This window comes from Stegodyphus dumicola, chromosome 7, assembly GCF_044657685.1.
Source record: "Stegodyphus dumicola isolate Sdum_Otavi_A_Nest chromosome 7, ASM4465768v1".
Lineage (NCBI taxonomy): Eukaryota > Metazoa > Arthropoda > Arachnida > Araneae > Eresidae > Stegodyphus > Stegodyphus dumicola.
In genome coordinates, this window is record NC_140774.1 from 48,879,350 (window position 1) to 48,898,569 (window position 19,220).

Here is a 19,220-nt window from a genome sequence, read left to right on the forward strand (position 1 = left end):
CAGAGCATAGTGTACACAGAGAAATTTATAATTTTCAAACTTATGAACATTAAACATAGAATTATCATAGTAATTTTTAATAGTGTCCTTGAATTTTTACTTTGGTTTTTATTGCTTTACACCAGAAAACTTAAAATAATCTGTAATATGTGATGAATGCTATATCTTCATATCATGAAGAAAGGGGCGTGATTTTAAATTTAATTAATTTATTAAAAGTAGTAGAATTCAGTAATAATAAACCACTACTCACCCTTGTGTGTCTCTTATTAGGAATTACTATTTCTCACATTTGTGTTGCACATTATAAAACTATTTAAAGAAGCTCATAAATATCTGAAAACTCAAAAATGCAAAGAATACGAACTAATTCATAATTTTAAAGAAGGAAAGTTCTTATCAAACCAGTATGGTAATAAAAACTCTGTTTTTAGTAATAAAAGTAGAAGATAAAATAATATGTCATTAATAATGTAAATTTAATTCAACATTCATTCACTTTAAAAAACAAAAAGCAGTATCAAAAGTCACTTTGTGGTCTATAATAGCAATTTAGTGGTAGGTTTCTTAAAAGAAAGTTCTATATGTGCGGAAATAACAGAAATTATGTACCCAGTCAAAAAAGCTTAATGCATAAGAGTCCGGAAAGAACAACCCAAGGCTATATTCCGAGTCAAAGTAGCCCCTACAAAATGGCTTTCGAGAGCAAATAATTATCATTTTTATACAGTAATATCATATTAAGTACTAATAAATAATATTAAAATAAATGTAAGTAATTAATATTAATAGTATTATTATCATAGTAATGCACGAGAATATTTGCAGCTGTTACACGCTACCCGTCAAAATAGCTTAAAATTAAATAGCTCGATAATGTAGTCCCGAAGAAAACAGACCAAGGCTAAATAGTCTTTATCTCAAAGAGCTTAAACTGCCTAAATTTAAATTCCGAATGTTTACTAAATATATGTACAATATGTTAGTATATCAATAACTGAAACTTACATTTCGAGATTAGGTGAAGTGCCAGACAGAAAGTCTATGTACTTCATCATGTTTACATAATTTTCCATTAAAGCTTTCAGACGTCGACTAAGTTGTACATATTTAGTTTTGCTTGTATCTAAATGTTAAAGCAGCCACTGACATTGGGCTGCGGCAATTTTATAATACTTAGCTTGGGGCCATTATTGCTCAATTATTTACTTTTTTATAGTACCTGACATTAATCTATTGTATAAATGCTGAAAATATTTTCGTGTCTTATTACTGCTTCATAATTATTTGCTCTTGAAAGCCATTTTATCGGGGCTATTTAATCTTAGCCTGTACTTTAGGGGCTCTTTTGTTGGGAATTTTATGGCTTGGACTATTTTGAAGGTTTTAGGAGAAATTAATACTATATTGTAAGCAAAACTCATAAGTTTAATAGTTCTGAAAATTGTGGCTTTTTACATTTATTTGAATGTCTATCAATGTTTTTAATTGAACGTTTAACTTCGATATGTTCTTAAAGTATTTAGCACAAATAAAAATTATGTGGCTGTGAAATAATCAAGTATATTTACATGTGCAATGCTTATAATGTGCCTTCAGAATACGATCCGAACTAATATGAAGGTGTTAATAGGCCTCAGAATTCGGGCTTGGCTAACGACATGCCTATAACTGAAGGAAAAAATAATAAAGTAGATAGTAAACAACAAAAATTTAAATCTACAGTTGAACATAAATATTAGGAATCAAAACAAAATGCTATGGATACATTTTTAATTAAAATGTTTTGAAGCTTTTGAATACTGAGTGCACTTAATTGAAAGTTTTGAGCAACAAAGATGGGCAATGATAATGTTTGTATCCTTTGCCAGAAAGTCAAAATTTTGAGTTTAAGAAATAATAACTGCAATTTCACAGATATTTTAAGAGACAAAAAAGACATATACGGTATTGAAGTCTATGACGAGATATGTGGATGAAGAGGATAAATTAAAAAATCAAAATCCATGTTGACTTACATTTTCTAAGCACTGATTTTGCTTTAAATATTTTTGATTTTCTTCTTGATATTGCAACCAGAAAATGAACATCTTCATAACTAACACAATAATAAAAATAAACCTGTGCGTATGTCATAAAAAAGATCTGTAAATCTTTCATAAGTAACAAATGAACATTGCACATGTAGCGAATTATATATTAAAAGAAATCCGATGAAAAAACTAAGATTTGTTCGTGAAATAAAATTTTGCTTTTTAATCATTTTAAAAATCTAATACAAAATGCAAAGGAAATGAAAGTTTCGCTGGTAGGCATAAAAAATCTTAGTACTGATTCTGATAGCATTTGGAAAATGCGTTTTTCAATATTTATGTTATCAGCTAAGGCTATCTTAGGGAAAGAAAGTCCTTCATGGAAAAGTTTGTAAGGAAAACTGGCACATATTCACGTTTATAGAGAAAAACAAAAAAAAAAAAAAAAAAAAAAAAAAAAATTTACTAATGAAGTCAATACGTTGGCCAGTATTCACACCCAGAACGAACTACCATATAGCGACTCTGGGCGTGCAGCTTTCAAAAAAAAAAAAAGACCATTGGAAGAAATGGCTTATTTAATGGTATTAAATACCATATTATTTTTAAAAATAAATATTTGACTTGGATGTAATATATATAGATAACCCTCGATTTATACGAATTCGGTTTAATACGGTTGAATAAGAGGGGAAGAACTTCCATTTACAAGCCCTTGAGTTTCACTTTAACACGGTCAAACAGACAAATAATGTAAAAATTACGTACAGTATCCGCCACTTATTAAACTCCCTGGTTAGTAAAATCATCCGCTTATTACGTTTAAATTTCCAGGAAACAAAACAAATATATACTCAATCTCATTTCCGCCGCTTATTGCTCGGATTCAAAAAACATTGATTCTTCAGTGCCAGAATATCCTACCTATCAAAGCTATTTACAGTTCAATCCATTTAATCCATTGTGACCGTGGTTTATTTATCGTTTAGGGGTGTACTTCTTCAGTAAAACGAAGTTGGCAAAACGTTTTTTTATCTTTCGCCGGTCAATTCCCTGTAAAATTTGTTTATAGAGCTCTTTGTCCCTTCAGGAGCTTAGAGTTACAAAGTTAATAAACACAATCAGCTAGATGCATTGCTAACGAGCAAGTGTTCCTTCTTGAATATCAGCTGATAGGCGGTAGAAATACAACTTCCGTATCTCATCTTTTAAGGTTCCCATTTTTAAAATCTTCCTTTGGGATGCACTCATTATGTTCACAGAGAACCCTGAAAAAATTAAACGGTTTCATTGGAAAGGGTGTAGAAACTGTAGGCTGAAGAAAAAGCAAAGAAAAGCATAAACTGCTTAAAAAATCTAGATATATTTGTAAAAACGGCCAGAGAAAAATTGCATTTAAACTAAGAATTTTCCAAACAGTATTATGCAGTTTACTTAAATAAAAAATTCTAATTGATGAAGGTCTCTAAGAAGCGGGAGAAAAAAAAAAGACGAGAAAATCAAAAGATGTTGAGACTGCTTTTTCTAGAACAGGTTCAAGCTAGGAAACTTTTATCTCTAGAACTCTTTTCATTACAAAATCTGTGCAACTCTATATACTACAAGAGAATTTTGTACCAACTGATACATGACTTAGTTGGAAAGAGAAAAATCATTGTTCATCGTAACCTGCATGAAAAGCAAGAGGCAGAACACAATATGGTTGATAACAGGATTAACTCTTTCGCATCGAAGTCGCCCCAAGCGCCCGAGCATTCAGACATCGGCTGGACGCCCGAATAATTTCCTACCCAGTGCTTTCCCCCATCACGTTACTGCATTACTCATTGCTTTCAGGTGTTGTTAAATCACATGTCAATCATTCTTTTGAAGCTACTAAAAGTAGCTTCCTTGTTTCCTTTGTTCCTTCCTTTCCTTTGTTTACTATCAGTGTTTAGCTTTTGATGCCCGAAGTTGCAATCCCGTCCCAAGGGGAACTTCACGCAGTATCAAAGCGTCGAAGAAAGAAGTTCTCGCTTTACTTAAGTAAGGCTATTGTTAGCACTGTAGTATTCAACTTGTCATGGGGGAAGGAAAAGCATTCCAGGAGAAATTCTTAGATACGGGCGTTTTCGATGTTTGGGGAATTGAGATTTTGCCCTCTCTCTATGCGAAAGAGTTAAAGATGGCATTTCATTTGGCTGCTAAACGATTACAAACCACGTGAAGTTTACAATACAGTCGAAACTGGATTGTGTTACAGAACATTACCAGGACACTCAATAATATTTAAAAGTGAAACAGAAAGTGATTTAAGAAAGTGGAGTTACAGTGTTGCTAACATGCAAAATGGACTTAACAATTAAAAAAACAGTACTAGCTATTGGCAAAAGCAGAAAACCTTTCGTTGTTTGAAGGAAATCAAGAAATTTCTTCTAACGTAACTAAGGCACTAACTTCAAGAACTCATTAAATAAGGACAAGTATTATTTTTACTGAATTTCTTTTGAAACTGGACATCGAAATGAAAAGGGAAAAAATAGCTTTATTAATTAGATAACTGTGCAGCATACGTACCTCTGATCTCTTTCTGAGAAACATTAGTGCCTTCATGGAAACAACTTCTAACATTTCAGCCTTTAGACCAGGGCATTATAAAAGCCTTAAATGTCATTATAGAAGAAATATTCAGATCATGATAAACAGAATTGAATCTTGTGAAATGTATGCATTTCGAACGAAATAACTAAGTCGGTATGAATGCTAGACTCCACGTATGTTATAGTCAACGCAAGGGGTCAATCTTTTAAAAAATAATTAAAAACTGTTTTGGAAAGTGTGGCTTTTATGTAAAAGTAGCGTAAGAGGAACTGCAAGTGTCGAACATCAGTGAAGGTTTATTTTTAGACTTTGTGTCAATTGATGGCAATATTGCGATAACATATGTAAAAATTGACTGTGGAATTATAAAAAGTGCTGGAAGAGCTGCAGAAATGGGTAGTGAAAATGATACAGAAGAAAATAATGACCTGCCACCATCAAGCGAATTTGGAAAAGTATTGAAAATTTTAAGAAAAACTCTTGAATTGAGTGGTGCAAACAGAGGAATCAAAAACTGTCTGAAGCAGAAGGATATTGAGAATACAGTTGAAAACTTGTCGATGAACAGGGTGAAACGAACACAGATGGAAGAATTGCTTGTAAAAGTTAAAAAAACATTTCTTCAATTATAAAAATATTTTTATAAAAAATTTTAAAATGAAATTGTATTTCAAAATTGCTTAAATATCTTAAATGTTAGTATTAAATTTTAATCATTATTTTAGGATTAATTATTGGATTAGTTGCTAGTTATTTTACTTCTTAAGTTTAAAACTGATATCACAACCTACAGTATACAAATTCCCGTCTATTTAAAGTTAGCTGCTTCATAAGCTGAAATACACTAGTGGGCAAAATTAGGAGAATCTGCACATAATGTCAAATTTCTGAAAAACTAATGGAGAGATTTTAATGAAATCTAGTATATGAATGCGCATGTATAACAGAGAAAGAGACGTACCATTCGAAAGTCATTTTACGCGCACATAATTAAAGCTCTCGATGCAGGGATGTCCAAAATCCTCGTTTTGATATCGAATTGAAAATGAATCTGATATGGAATTCGATTCCCAGTCACAGCCAGATAGGTTGCGCAGCGTGACTGCGTATTGGACAGGAGACAGGCAGTTGACGTGGAACGCTGTTTAAGACAGGCGAGTGCCTGGGCACAATACCCTACCTCGAATGGAACGATTAAAAATTTCGAAATAATATACTTAATAATAAATTAAGAAATAAAATAACAAATTCACATTACTGAATTTTTTTTAATCTGTTATAAACGTTAAAAATATGTCTATGCATACCATTTTATTTTACGAAAAATAAATAACACTATTTCGTATGGATTTGTTAAATTTATTACATGCATATTCCTTTCCAATGCGAAATGTGGCCTCGAACTGCAAGATTTCAATTTATACATAATTTTCGGGTAGCCAATCTACCGTGTAAATCGAGGGTTACCTACAAATGCCATCGAATTCCGCTATAACGAACCCAGTTTATAACGCATCCTGGATATAACGAATAAACTTTTTTGGTCCTGTTCAATTTCTTTTAGATTTAATGTTATTTTATACGGCTGTATCTAACTTCTAAATGAAGGAAATCGGACATAGAGAACCTTATGTGTATCTTTGGCTAATAGTTTTTTTATGGTTTTCATAATTTCAGGTTTTGACTGAGAAATTACTAAACTTTAAATCATCCATGTTTAGTATGTTAGGATCCCATGTATGTTAGATTATTTTCAACCCAATTTGTCTCTGTATTCTAAAAAATTCTATACGAGACAGATGTAGCCCTTAATTCTAGGAGAGCCAAGACACGCAATAAGCATATCTTAGGGCACCATTTGGTATTCATGACCGCTGAGACAAAGAAAGCGAATGGGTTTCCTGTACAGCGTTCAAGGCTGATGCTCTGATGGAAATTTTGAAATTTTTGCTATTCATGGAAAGGGGAAGTAGGGAACAGTCTTATCAGCTTGAGGGTCACAGGGAATTTGTCTTTTAAGGAGTGCGATATTTTATCCTGGTCAGTTTGATTTGGTTCAATATTTAAAACGCTGTCGAAGTTCTGCCTTCTGAAAGGAGGGGGTTCATTCTTTAGATCGTTTGACGGATTTAAGGTATTTTTTATAAGCATTTTTGCACTTATGTTTTCTAACTATACGTAGCGTGGGTAAAATGAAGGAATTCTCACTGCACATTGGATAGGACAAATAAGTAATGAAATTTTCTTCAATCATCATATTTTTACGAACTTCCCACATTGTTTTGCCTAACTCTCTTTACTCTGCACTGGCAAAATTTTCGGTGTCGGAAATTCCTCCGTATACCTATAAACGTATAGCGTTCTGTATTGAAGATAAGTATCATTCGAAAAATGGAGAATGGCTGTAGTCAAACCAATATTTGTCGGGAATAGCGTTAATCCGAATCTACAGTTCTTACCTTATGAAAGAACAGAGATTCGATTTTTTTTTTCTACTAAAAAAATAAATAAATAAATAAATAGATAAAAATAAATAAATAATAATAATAAATAAATAAATAAATAAAATAAATATAAAAAAAATAAAAAATAAATCTGAAAGTTTTCGGATTTAAAATTTTGTCTAAATTGGCGTTTTTTTAACGTCGTCTGTGTTACCTTTACTTATTAAATATCATGTTCTTTGTACTTAAACCATAAAATTCAGTTCAACAGCAATGTCGCAAAATAATTTTAAAATGAGCGTATCTTTATAATTTCCGATACACAATCTCACGCACTGAAGATAATTTTTTTTTTTTTTTTTCTGTACAACGTTGCCATTGCTCACTTTTAAATCGTTGAGTTTGTTAATCAAAAATTCTGCAAGAGAAACTCTACATAGAAGGAACTGAAAGTTTAGCTCATACAGCCATAAATCTTTTCAGGCAAGCCCTTTTCTTGCGAGCCGTGACTAAAATAATGCGATACTGCACTGATTTCTGTTATTTTTGTAACACTTTCCGGTAAACATAAGAGAGTTCTAATAGAACGCGAGATTATATTGCTAAATAACGATGCTTCCAAAAGAACTTCGAAATGAGAGGAAAAATTTTAGACACTGTTTTCATAAAAATCGGAGATCCAGTGGGTATCTGGATATGAGGTGGCTGGGTGTGGCGTAGGTGTTCTGGCAAGAGGTGACGCACTAACCGTTACTGCCAGTATCTGCTCTTTATAAGAGGTATTATTAGAGCGAGCAATAGAAAGGAATGTGAGTAGTAATCGTCAGCGGCTATCTGACTGTCTTCAGCCTCTTTGTTACTAAGAAGAGGAATGGGGTAGATTGGAATTTTAAAGGACAAAACCAAATTCTTTATACAGGTTCTTAAAAATTCGTTATACAGGTTTTTTTCTCTTTCCTTCTCAGAAGGAAAGAGACAAAAACTGCAAAATTAGAATAACGTAGCTAATCTTCGAACAGAACAGGAAAACATACGAACATTCATACGCCCAAATATGTACTGTAATTACAGTATTTAAAATGTTCTTACACTATTTGCACTGTATAGGTGATTTTAAAAATTATTGCAGTCTAATTATCAATAACCACGGCATTATTTCAAAGATAATGTTCTGCTTGACCAGTAGAAATCATTTAGAAATTTAGAAAAAGTTATCATGCCGTTGGCGAATGTCGAGTTTGCGGGACTGTATTTTGTAATCATCTGTTTCTCTATGATGCAAATTATCTCAGTGGGACATTTCGTGATCGAAGGTCCAAGTATGACCTGTCCTGGCTGGGCTCTGAGTATACACTTGCTGTTATAAAGATCACTGATTTTTGGAACTGAGGTGAAAGTTCATGAAATATATAATATAGAATTTGTCAGTCACCAGTACAGCAAATTAGGGCAAAATTTCAAGGAGAAATGATTTTGTAATTTGTCTCTTGTATCTCTTATATTTGAATTAAGTTATGATTTATTTCAAAGAGAATGTTCGAAAAAAAAAAAAAAAAAAAAAAACTGAAACGGCATTCATTCAATCCACCAGAACTCCACCAAACCTATTATCAGCAGATCTTTATATATATATATATATATATATATATATTGTTAATACTGTGGGTATCGATACTGTATTCTCCTGTAATTAATTAGAAACCGAGTCGATACCTTTCAGAAATACTCAATGAACTACTAATGAATAAAATCTTCAGATTTAAATTCCATGTAACAGTTATGAAAAGTTCTGGAGAAATATGTTACAAATTTTCAATAGCTTTTTTGACCATATAATAAATACTTCAGAGTTTTTTTATTTCCATTCTAACTAATGTTTTGATTCTAAGCACTAACCCTTCTTCATAGTTCATGTAAAAACTAAGCCATTTTGAAAAATTTCTTATTTAAGTAAACTTTTTTTCGTTATCACGTGAACGTATTTTTGAGAAATTAGATTTTTACAAATATAAATTTTCGTTATTTATAGATAAACTACTTGTGATTCCATCTGATAAAGTCCCAAGCTGTAAAATTTTATTCCAGTTTCCCATCTTATCGGAAATTTATAACGGAGAATCTATCTGCAGACTACAGCATTTGTATTTTAATACTCGTCCGCGAATTCCGGTATTTGAAATTTACTTTGATATTCCAAAAAAAATTAAACTGTTTCACGCATGAGATACCTTCAGCCAACTACATACGGATTAATACTAGTCTGAGTTTGTAATGAAAATTGAAACATATTAACAGAAATGGTTTGTGTGTGATGTTCCGAAGAACAGTGCCCTGTACCATTCTTTCTAAATGCGTAGAGAATTCCTCTTAAAGGCACTTTTAAATAGAGTTTTATCTAATTTGAAAGCTGGTGTGGACCTCTACGTCTATTATTTGCTAAAATAGAGTAGAAATAACCCTAAAACTAGCGCTGGGATACAGACGGTTTATCAGGAAACTGCGTTCTATTCCCCCCCCTTTTCTTTCTTTTCTTTTCTTTTCTTTTTTTTTTTTTTTTTAAAAGCTATAAAAACTGAATTTTTTATCTATGCATAAATACTTATTTCTGAAATTTATCGTTCCTTAATAGCTAATTTTATCATTTAATTAGGCAGTAAACTAATTCTTAAAAATTTTGTGACCTACCACTGCCTATGATTAACATTAAATAACCAAATTTGAAAGAGTGATATAATGCAGAAATTCTCTTCAAATCCAGATTATTTTTACACTATTTTATTACTTTATTATTTCTATAATATTTTTTACAATATTGTATTACATTATTTTCCAAGTTTTCAATAGAGTTAAAAAGCTTCTTATCGATAAAATTATTAATGCACATTAAATTCTTATTCAGATTGCGGTAAATGTAATTGGTAGAATAAAAGTAGCAATAATATTTTGCGCAGAATGTACAACACTTACTGCTGTCAGTAACATCAAACTTGTCCTTGCATAGAAACTCATATTTTTTTTTCATTAAAACAAGCAATTATGTGGAAAAAATTATTTACCACTCTATTAGATTTCGGCAATAACAATTCATTTAAACTAAAATATTTCGTTTGGTTACGTATTTTTGTTTTTAGAGTAATCAAGTCAAAGCTTGAAATTCGTTTTTACCGCGTTTAACTTATTTTTAATATTTTCTTTTGAGCTAAGTTTATATTTATTAGAAAATATTAAAAGAAATGCCGTGTTTGCCGGCTTATAAGATGCACGCCTTTTTTAATACAGGTTTTTAAAGGATAAAACTTTATTACTGATCATTATAATGAATTTACAGTGTTTTAAATATGTAGTAATACAAATACAAAGTAATGATTTCTGCAAATACTCAATCTATGGTTGTTTTTGAGCCATAACTTGCCAACGAATTTAAGAAAATTGCACAGTAGAAATTTCACACGCTTAAAAGTTGTTCACAAATTTTAAACCTAAACGTATGTGAATTGAAATTATCGAACCTGTTATAGCTGTGATCGTCGATGACACCGCATACGCATTCACTGAAATCTACGTAACTGCAATATTCTCACACTCCCGCAAGGAAACAAGGGGGAAAAAAAAAAAAAAAATTCCGCATAACTTCCAATAGAGGAAATTTCCAGAAATCGAAAATTGAGTATCGACGTATAAGACGCACCCCGTCTTTCAGATCTATTTTCAAACGAAAAAAAAAAAAAATGTGTGCCTTATACGCCGGCAAATATGGTATATGTAAATCTGAATGAAGTTATTACATTGTAACCTTAAGCTCTAGGAATATTTTTTAAAAATGGGCAAGAACTGAAGGATATTAAATTGATATACATTTAAAAACCTATAGTCTGAAGAATGCTGATTAAATGAATTTAAAAAAAAAAAAAAAAAAAAAAAAAAAAGATTGTACTCACCCAACGTGTTTGTTCAGGATATTTGAGGGGGGGGGGAAGCAAATAAAAATTTTCAACTTTTTGAACTTGGCTACAGGGAAGGGAGGCTCGTGGTCATTTAGATCCCCCAGTGTACGAGTACGGGCCTGTAACAAATTCCCTGTATTTATTTTCAGCTAGTACCGTTAATATTTGAATTTGATTTAGTCAAAACAAAAGGAGATACATTTTCGTGCTTTATGTATTAAGGAAGTTTAGCAATTTTAGCAGAACGAACAGCAAAATAAAGTCAAAGGTGTTGGCGCAGAGGTTTGAAAACAAAAAACAAAAAAAAAAAAAAAAAAAAAAAAAAAAAAAAAAAAAAGGCAAAAGAGAAAAAGTGTTACGATGCTTCAGTTTACGTTTGTTCGCTGTCAACGATAGAGGGCGCCACTACTACGGATGAGACACTGTTTACCAAGGAGTCGTAATCGCATCAATGCATACACACATATCAGTTGTTTTTGCTCATCTCGATAACACCACAGAATTATCAGAATCGTTCGCCAAAAGAAATTAAAGCTTGTTTTTATTTACCGGCTTTTAATTTCTCCTTTGAGTAACAGAAGAAGTTAATGCACTATAATACACGGTGCGCACATTTTTAATTACCGATTTTAATTATTCGGATTAATGTGTAAGATGTGTATATTTTTTTCATTTCCCCCTTTTTTCAATTAAAAATCCTTAATTTTGAAATAATTTAAGAGCGAAAATTTAATAAAATATATTACATTGCTGTAATTTTATTATTTGATTGCCTTACCTTTGTAAAAAAAAACCCGTCTTGTTCTATTCTTTCAGATGAATTTTAAAAAAATTATATGCGATCTGAAAGCTCGCTTTCAGATCGCTGAGTTTGTTAATCGAAAATTCATTAAAGTGTTACAAAATATAAAAAGAGATAAATAAAACAAATTCATAATTCTGGTTTCCAGGAGCACAGCTCGGGTGAAGGACTACGTTATTCAAAATTTGTTAGCTCTAGGTACAGCCTTTTTTTTTTAATTGCGAGGATCATACATACATACATGCATATTCTTCATTATTTAATTTCTTTAAAAATAATGCAGGGCAATAATATTTGGTGGCAACAATTTGAAAAGTTATATGCCATCTATAGTGAACCGGCGCAAAATTCCATTTTAAGACTAATAGCATCTTTTGGGCTGAATTCTGCATGATTTCAGATTTTAACGATCGCTCAGAAGGGCTCTTTGAAAGTTAAATATGATTTATTACTAGAATTCATCAACAGGCATGGCCCAGTGGAATAGCCTAGTGAAATACTTTATAGAATATTAAATGAATACTCATTTGGACTACCATGGGACTGTATAGTTAATAACTGTAAAAACATGTAATTTATAGAAATAATTAATGCTTTTAATTAGATATATGAGGAATCAAATGCACTTTTATTTAATCAATCAGATTAAAATTTAAAAAAATAATAATATTAAGAACTCCATCTATATGTTTTTAAATAGCTTAGCTTGTTAATCAGTTAAGGACAAATTAAATTTGGGAGAAAAATTATCTTTACTTTTTTCCGAATGGCAGCAGACTCGAATGAAAAGTGAAACAACGCAAAATCATATTCCGAGACTAATAGCCATTTTTGACTAATAAATAAACAAACAAACAAACAAATAAAATTTAAATGTAAATAAATGCATAAGTAAATAAATACAAATAAAAGCTGGCAAAATATTTTGAACAACAATCCTTTTGTACATTTAATAACTTCTGTGATAAAAAATTATCAGCTATTTACATCTGTCAATAACAGTAAGCGAACCTTATTATGCTTTGTACCACATAGTTAAATTCGGTCATCGGTAAGTACTTAGTCAGCAAACTAAACTGACAAGCAACTGTAACGAATGGGCTGCAAAGATTAATTGTTACAGTCCTGCAGATTCAAACGTAATAAAGATAGCTACCGTGCTATATGGCGTTTAATCTGCACCGTAATCTTAAAACAAGTCAAGCTGCGTTTCGCTCTACAGACATAGAATTCACTGGAAAACGTAGTACTAATCGATTTACATAAAGCTAATTATAAAGTCGTATAGTTTGAGAATTTCAAAATTAATTCCACAAGAAACTTTTATCGCTGAAAATTTGGAAGGTATCGTGCTCTCAAAATTTCTGATGATATCTTACAGTTCCAGTTTTTCTCGAAATTTATTGAAAGTGACAAGAGAAATAAGTGAAATGTTTTCAACAAACTTGTCTCGGAAAATATGCTTCAGTTATCTTTATATTCATAATGAAGTTAGGTAGTAGATCGATACATCATTCGATTTTGATATAATCAAATGTAAATTATGCGGATTTTGTTATCTAAAAACGAATTATAAACCTAATTCTGTGATTCAGTTTTTGTAATACAGATTATGCTTCTAAAGAAACCAGTATTGCTAGTGATAACAACATTAAAAATCATTCAATCTTGTCAAAATGAAAGTAAACGAAAGAAATTAAATTAAACTGAAAAATGCTTAAACTTGTTCGTACAAAAACATTATTTAACACGAATTTTTCCATTTGATTAATCTCAAGTTATTGAATTTAATGTCAAATTTCGAAAAATTAAAAATATGAAAAAATGAACATTTTTGTTTCTCAAAAATCTTTCTTTAATAAGGTAGAGGTCATCTCTGACAGATATGCAAACTATATGTGTTATTTCATTCAATTTACTAAACTTTAGATCAAGTCTTGTGGAGGTTGCACATTACTGTTCTGTAAGTGCCCTTTCCAAATTTCGGAGGGCAGATGAAGGCAGTTTGGTCCTGCAATTCGGCAGCCTGAAGCATTTCATCCATGCTCAGTCGTATTCAAATCCGATGAGTAAGCTCGTCAACCTATTCGATTGACAGCATTCTGATCCCAGAGATAAAAATGGCAAAAATGGCGCTGAACACCTGAGTGCTTGGGCAGGAGACCGTACCCCCAAAGTGAACACAATCGGACTTGCGAATTATTACCAATTAATGACTTACATAATATATGCGGGCAACGAGTTTAGAATGTTAAGTGGTTGCACAAAGTTCGTAACAGTTTTTCAGTAGCGGCTGGTAAGTAGTGTTTAGCAAATGGTGAAAAGCAGAAACGCCAAACCTTATTCCAGAGGTGCTCGATGCAACATTAGCGTACAGTATAGAAAACAACATCCTTAACTAACCTTAATTGCTGTTAAAAGCCCTCATCCCTTTATTCTGTGGTCAAAGACATACAATTCGGTGCGTTTAATTATGATGATCCACACCCAAAATCATGAAACTTGTTCAGTGGAAATGGGATCTTTTATGTACAAGGGAAGTAATAATGTATTCACATATAGAATCCCAGTTCAGACTAGATTATCACACTTCAGACTGCGAATTTATTACTAACGTCACATTTTTCTTAGTTCCATTAAACGTGACAGCGCTACTAATTTAAAAGAGCCTCTATGGAAGATGAAATAAATGGAACACTAACCACTGATATTTCCTCGCATTACAGTCCAACATGAAGTCCAAACTCTTGTGTAGCAGTAGACTTGCTGATTTGTGTTCTTGTGGCAGCTTGGCGGTTTTAAACGAACTCTCTTATAGTCGCTACACAATTTCTTCGAACCTACAGTGACACAAAATAGTCTTTGAGTGTAATTTCTTCACTTGTCCGCCATTGATCAGGCCATCTATTATTTCATTCATTGCTTATAAAGCGGTTCAAGTTATAAGGTATACATAATATTAATCTTGGAATATTATTATTAATTATCAAGTTATAAGGTATTCTCTCTCTCCTTTCAGCGTGCCTTCGTGGTGTAATTGGAAGCATACTCGACGCGTATTCGAGAAGTCCAAAATCGAGTCCCGGCGAGGACATTGCACATTTTTCGCTTCTTCTGCTTTAAGAATACTTATGATACCACAACCCAAGTAGCACATGACGTTGCAAAGACGTTGCAAACTGGTCCGAGAGGTTGCAAAGTGGTCGTGGTAACTTTTACGACGTCTTTACAACGTAGCGAAGACGCAAAATATTTGCCGTTGCATCTTGGCACTTTGTTGACGTCGCTGGAACGTCATGATATGAGCGCTTTTAGGCATAGTCATTTTAGCATCTTTTTCATAGTTTATCAGCGTTACTTTTAGAATGAAAAGAGACTAAATCTGCCCTTTCAGGAATCTGAAGTCCGCATAAGATTTATCTTCATTACTTTATTTCATCTAAATATATTAATCTAAGATAGATTCATCTAATGAAATATAAATTTAATATAAATACTTGAATTATTAAGTTTAATTAGTGTTAAAAATACGTGCTAAATTATTTTTTAAAATTTTGTTAAAATAATTAATACTTAAAATATTTTTTTATAAATATTACAGCAAAATATTTAAAAATGACATTATTCTATAAAGTAAGTTATTAAGATGTGCATTTTATATATTTATAAAAATTATATTTCCGAAATCAATGCAAATCACATGTTAGCAATTATTTGGCGACATTCACATTACAAATGTTGTAGCGAACCCGATAAATATTTTTTGTAAATATAATATTGTGAACATTGTACGTAAAACATTGTTCGTATTCAGTTGAAATAATTCTTCTAGGACATTTAAAAAAGATTCTATTAAATTATCAGAAGAACCGTAGAAAGGTTTAATGCAATCGTATAAATCGCTGAAAAGTTTAGACAGAACGACAGTTCGAGCGATTGACATTCCATGTACATATTATTTACTGGATGATTATATAAACGAACATCTGAGCTCAAGGCTGCGCGCTTTGGCCTGCTGCCAAATTCAAACAAGTTAGTTAACGGCGCAATAATTTCAGACTCCATCTTATTTTCAGAAATTTTTTCTTCACGGTTTTGTAATTCACCGTTGGAATTAAATACTGGAGAGCTTCAATACAGCAAGAGAACGATGTACAAGAATGTAATGATGACAGTTTATTTTAAATTGAGGAGAAATAATCGTGGTAATGCCGAATTTCTGCTTATTTTGTTTGTGAATATCTGCTCTACAATGCAACGTGCATATAGTGAAATAGTGTTGTGTTTTGGTGTTTTATGTTATGATTAAACTTACATGGTGGCGTTCTCCAATCTTCAGTGTTCCAGCGGTGCAATATTTGGATACACGGATTCTGTTATAACGTTCTAAGTGCTATATCGTATATCATTCATATTAAACGAACAGGTTGGTGCTCAGACTTTCCGCATATGATAGAAAAAATAGTGTTAAGGAAACATTAGGATTACTATGAAATATTGTAATCTATAATTATGTGATATTTAATTATGTAATATTAAAAAACACTAAATATTTTTTATCGATTGCAAATTGCAGTTTTATTACTAGTAAAGGATGTCCCAAAATTAACGCAAGATTTGAATTAAATAAAAAACCCAGTTTTTTTCCTTTAAATTGATTTTTTTTATTGAATCGTAGAGTACACAGGATAGGGTTATGTATGAAATAACACACGGGCAAATGGCCTCAATGGCTTTGCTGTCACATACTCACACTTTTGTCAAAATTTTCCATGACCATTTCACATAAATGTGGCTGAATTTTGTTGATGCAGCGTTCAATTTTATCCTTCAGTGCACGCGTGCTTGTCGGCCTGTTGGCATAAACCTTAGACTTCAAATAACCCCATAAGCAAAAATCTAATGGTGTTAAATCACACGATGTAGGGGACTGATTTTCATCACCGAAACGAGAGAGTATACGGCCAGGAAAATTTCTCATGCAGTAATTGAATTGTTTCACGGGCAGTATGGCATGTGACACCGTCTTGTTGAAACCACATGTCGTCCACATCAATATCCTCCAATTCAGGCAGAAAGAACTGTGTTATCGTGTCGTTATATCGAGCACCAGTAACTTCATTGCTTGATTGGCTTTATGGTCCAATGATGCCTCTAGCCCAAAATCCGCATCCAACAGTGACTTGTTAAGGATACATTTGTTTTTCTACAATCACGTGTGGGTTCTTTGAACCCCAAATGCAGCAGTATTGACGATTAACAAAGCCGTCAATTTGAAAATGGGCTTCATCGAAATTTACGAACTGGGGCCGCCAGACTTTTATTGTTTTTGAGATATTTTTCAACTATGAAAACACGTTTTGTACTATCGTGTAATGCTTCTTTTCTACTAACCCTAAACTATCAGCTGTCAAATGATTTTTTAATAGGGTTGCCAAAACTTTACTGCACGAACAGTGGCAAATTCAAATCTTGCGTTAATTTTGGGACACTCTTTAGTTTGGTAGCTATTCTTCCAAACACTGTGTAATTCCCGTTTTTTTTTTTTTTTTTTTTTTTTTTTTTTTTTTTTTTTTTTTTTTTTTTAATATTGCTGTTTTGTATGTGTATTAGATTATCTCAATAAATGAATGTTGGAAATTAGGTTTTATTCTTTATTAAATTTAAGTATATTCTGTTTTCTTCGCTTACATTTTATGTGCATGTAATAACAAAGGAATTCATAATAAAACAAAAAGTTTCATCGTGTGCTATTTAACGAAGAGCTTACTTTAACGTACTTAGCTTTTTATCGTATACAATATTATTTAAATTATTTCTGTACAGTATCAAAAGAAAAGTTATTGATTATAAAAAGTGCATGAAATAATTATTGTCTACCACTATTCTAAAAGTCTAATAATCTACCACTATTCTAAAATGTAGAAACTAAAAGTAAGTAAATACATTTATATATGATCGAAAGAAATGGTGTTAAGAAACATCAGCATTACTAGTAAACACTGCAATACATAAGTATTGCACTTTTAATTGCTTACTATTTAAAAAACGCAAATAATTTTTTATTAATTGGAAATTTTAGTTCTATTACCTTCCTTCTGCTATTTATGCTTTCAAACACTGCTATTTCATGTTTTTTATTAAATAGTGCTGTCAAGTATGTTGCTTATTAGGTTATTATTTAATTTTAGATATGAATGAGAAGTTTTTTGGTTATTAGATTTAGGTGTATTTTTGTATGAAATATTTTTGATCACATTTATTAACTACTTTATACAGTCTTTCATTTGCATATTTTGGAGATATAAAAGTTAATAGTTATATTTTTTACTATGAAACGCGAATAAATTTATACTTGAGTTCAGGTAAAATACTGATTATGTTACCTTACGCTTCCTAATTTATCTGACTGGGGCAAATTTTATTGTCTCTGAGATTTAACAAAAATAAATGTGAAAATGTGTTTCTGTTATAATCAGAAACACTCCTTTCGTTACCCACATATATAGCTGTACTTTTATTTATGTCTGATTGAGTTTTATTTACTTAAAACCTACTATTATTGTGATATATAACCACTTTCATAATTACTCTCATTTACATACTAAAGGATTAAGGAAAAAAAATTGATGAAATCTTAAATAATCGTAACTTAGAATTTAAGTTACTTAAAAAATGTAGTATAAAGTACTGAAATAGTAATTAAAGCTATTATTAGTTATGCATATTAAGTCTAAAGAGAAAAAATTATATTATCTTCTGGTTTTCAGTAAATGGTAAAATATTGAAACTTTAGAAAAATACAAAGAATACAAAATTAAAAAAAAAAAAAAAAAAAAAAGAAGAAGAAAAATGCATTAATTATTAAGCTTATTTTTCTGCATAAATCAATATGTAACACAAGGACGTCATAACGAAGTTTTCACAACTGTTGCAAAAAGGTTGAATTCTGTGAACAGGCGTCGTTAAGACATCGTGAGACGATGCTTTCATAACCAAAATATAACGTGAGAAAGACGTAATAACGACGTCTATTCAACATAAACCTCATCTGCAAAGACGTAATAAAGACGTCTTTGCAACGGTTGTAAAACAGTGGAGTTTCGTGGACTACGACATATTGCAACGTTTTTGCAACGACATATCCGCGACCAGTTTGCAACGTCGTTACGACGTTGCCGTGCTACTTGGGAAAGTGCTTGATATGACACTTTGAAGGATATTCAAATCCTGGGGGACCTACATTTGTGTTTTACAAGCTAGAGCCTACCAATTAACTGCCCCTTTTGCTCTTCACTTACGCCTGTAAGTCATAACTAATGAATACTTTTTTCAAAATCATATCGCCTAGGTGGATCCAAGAAAAAGTTGCAAGCATCAACGTTTGAAAAGTAATTATTGTGAAGGGAATACTTTG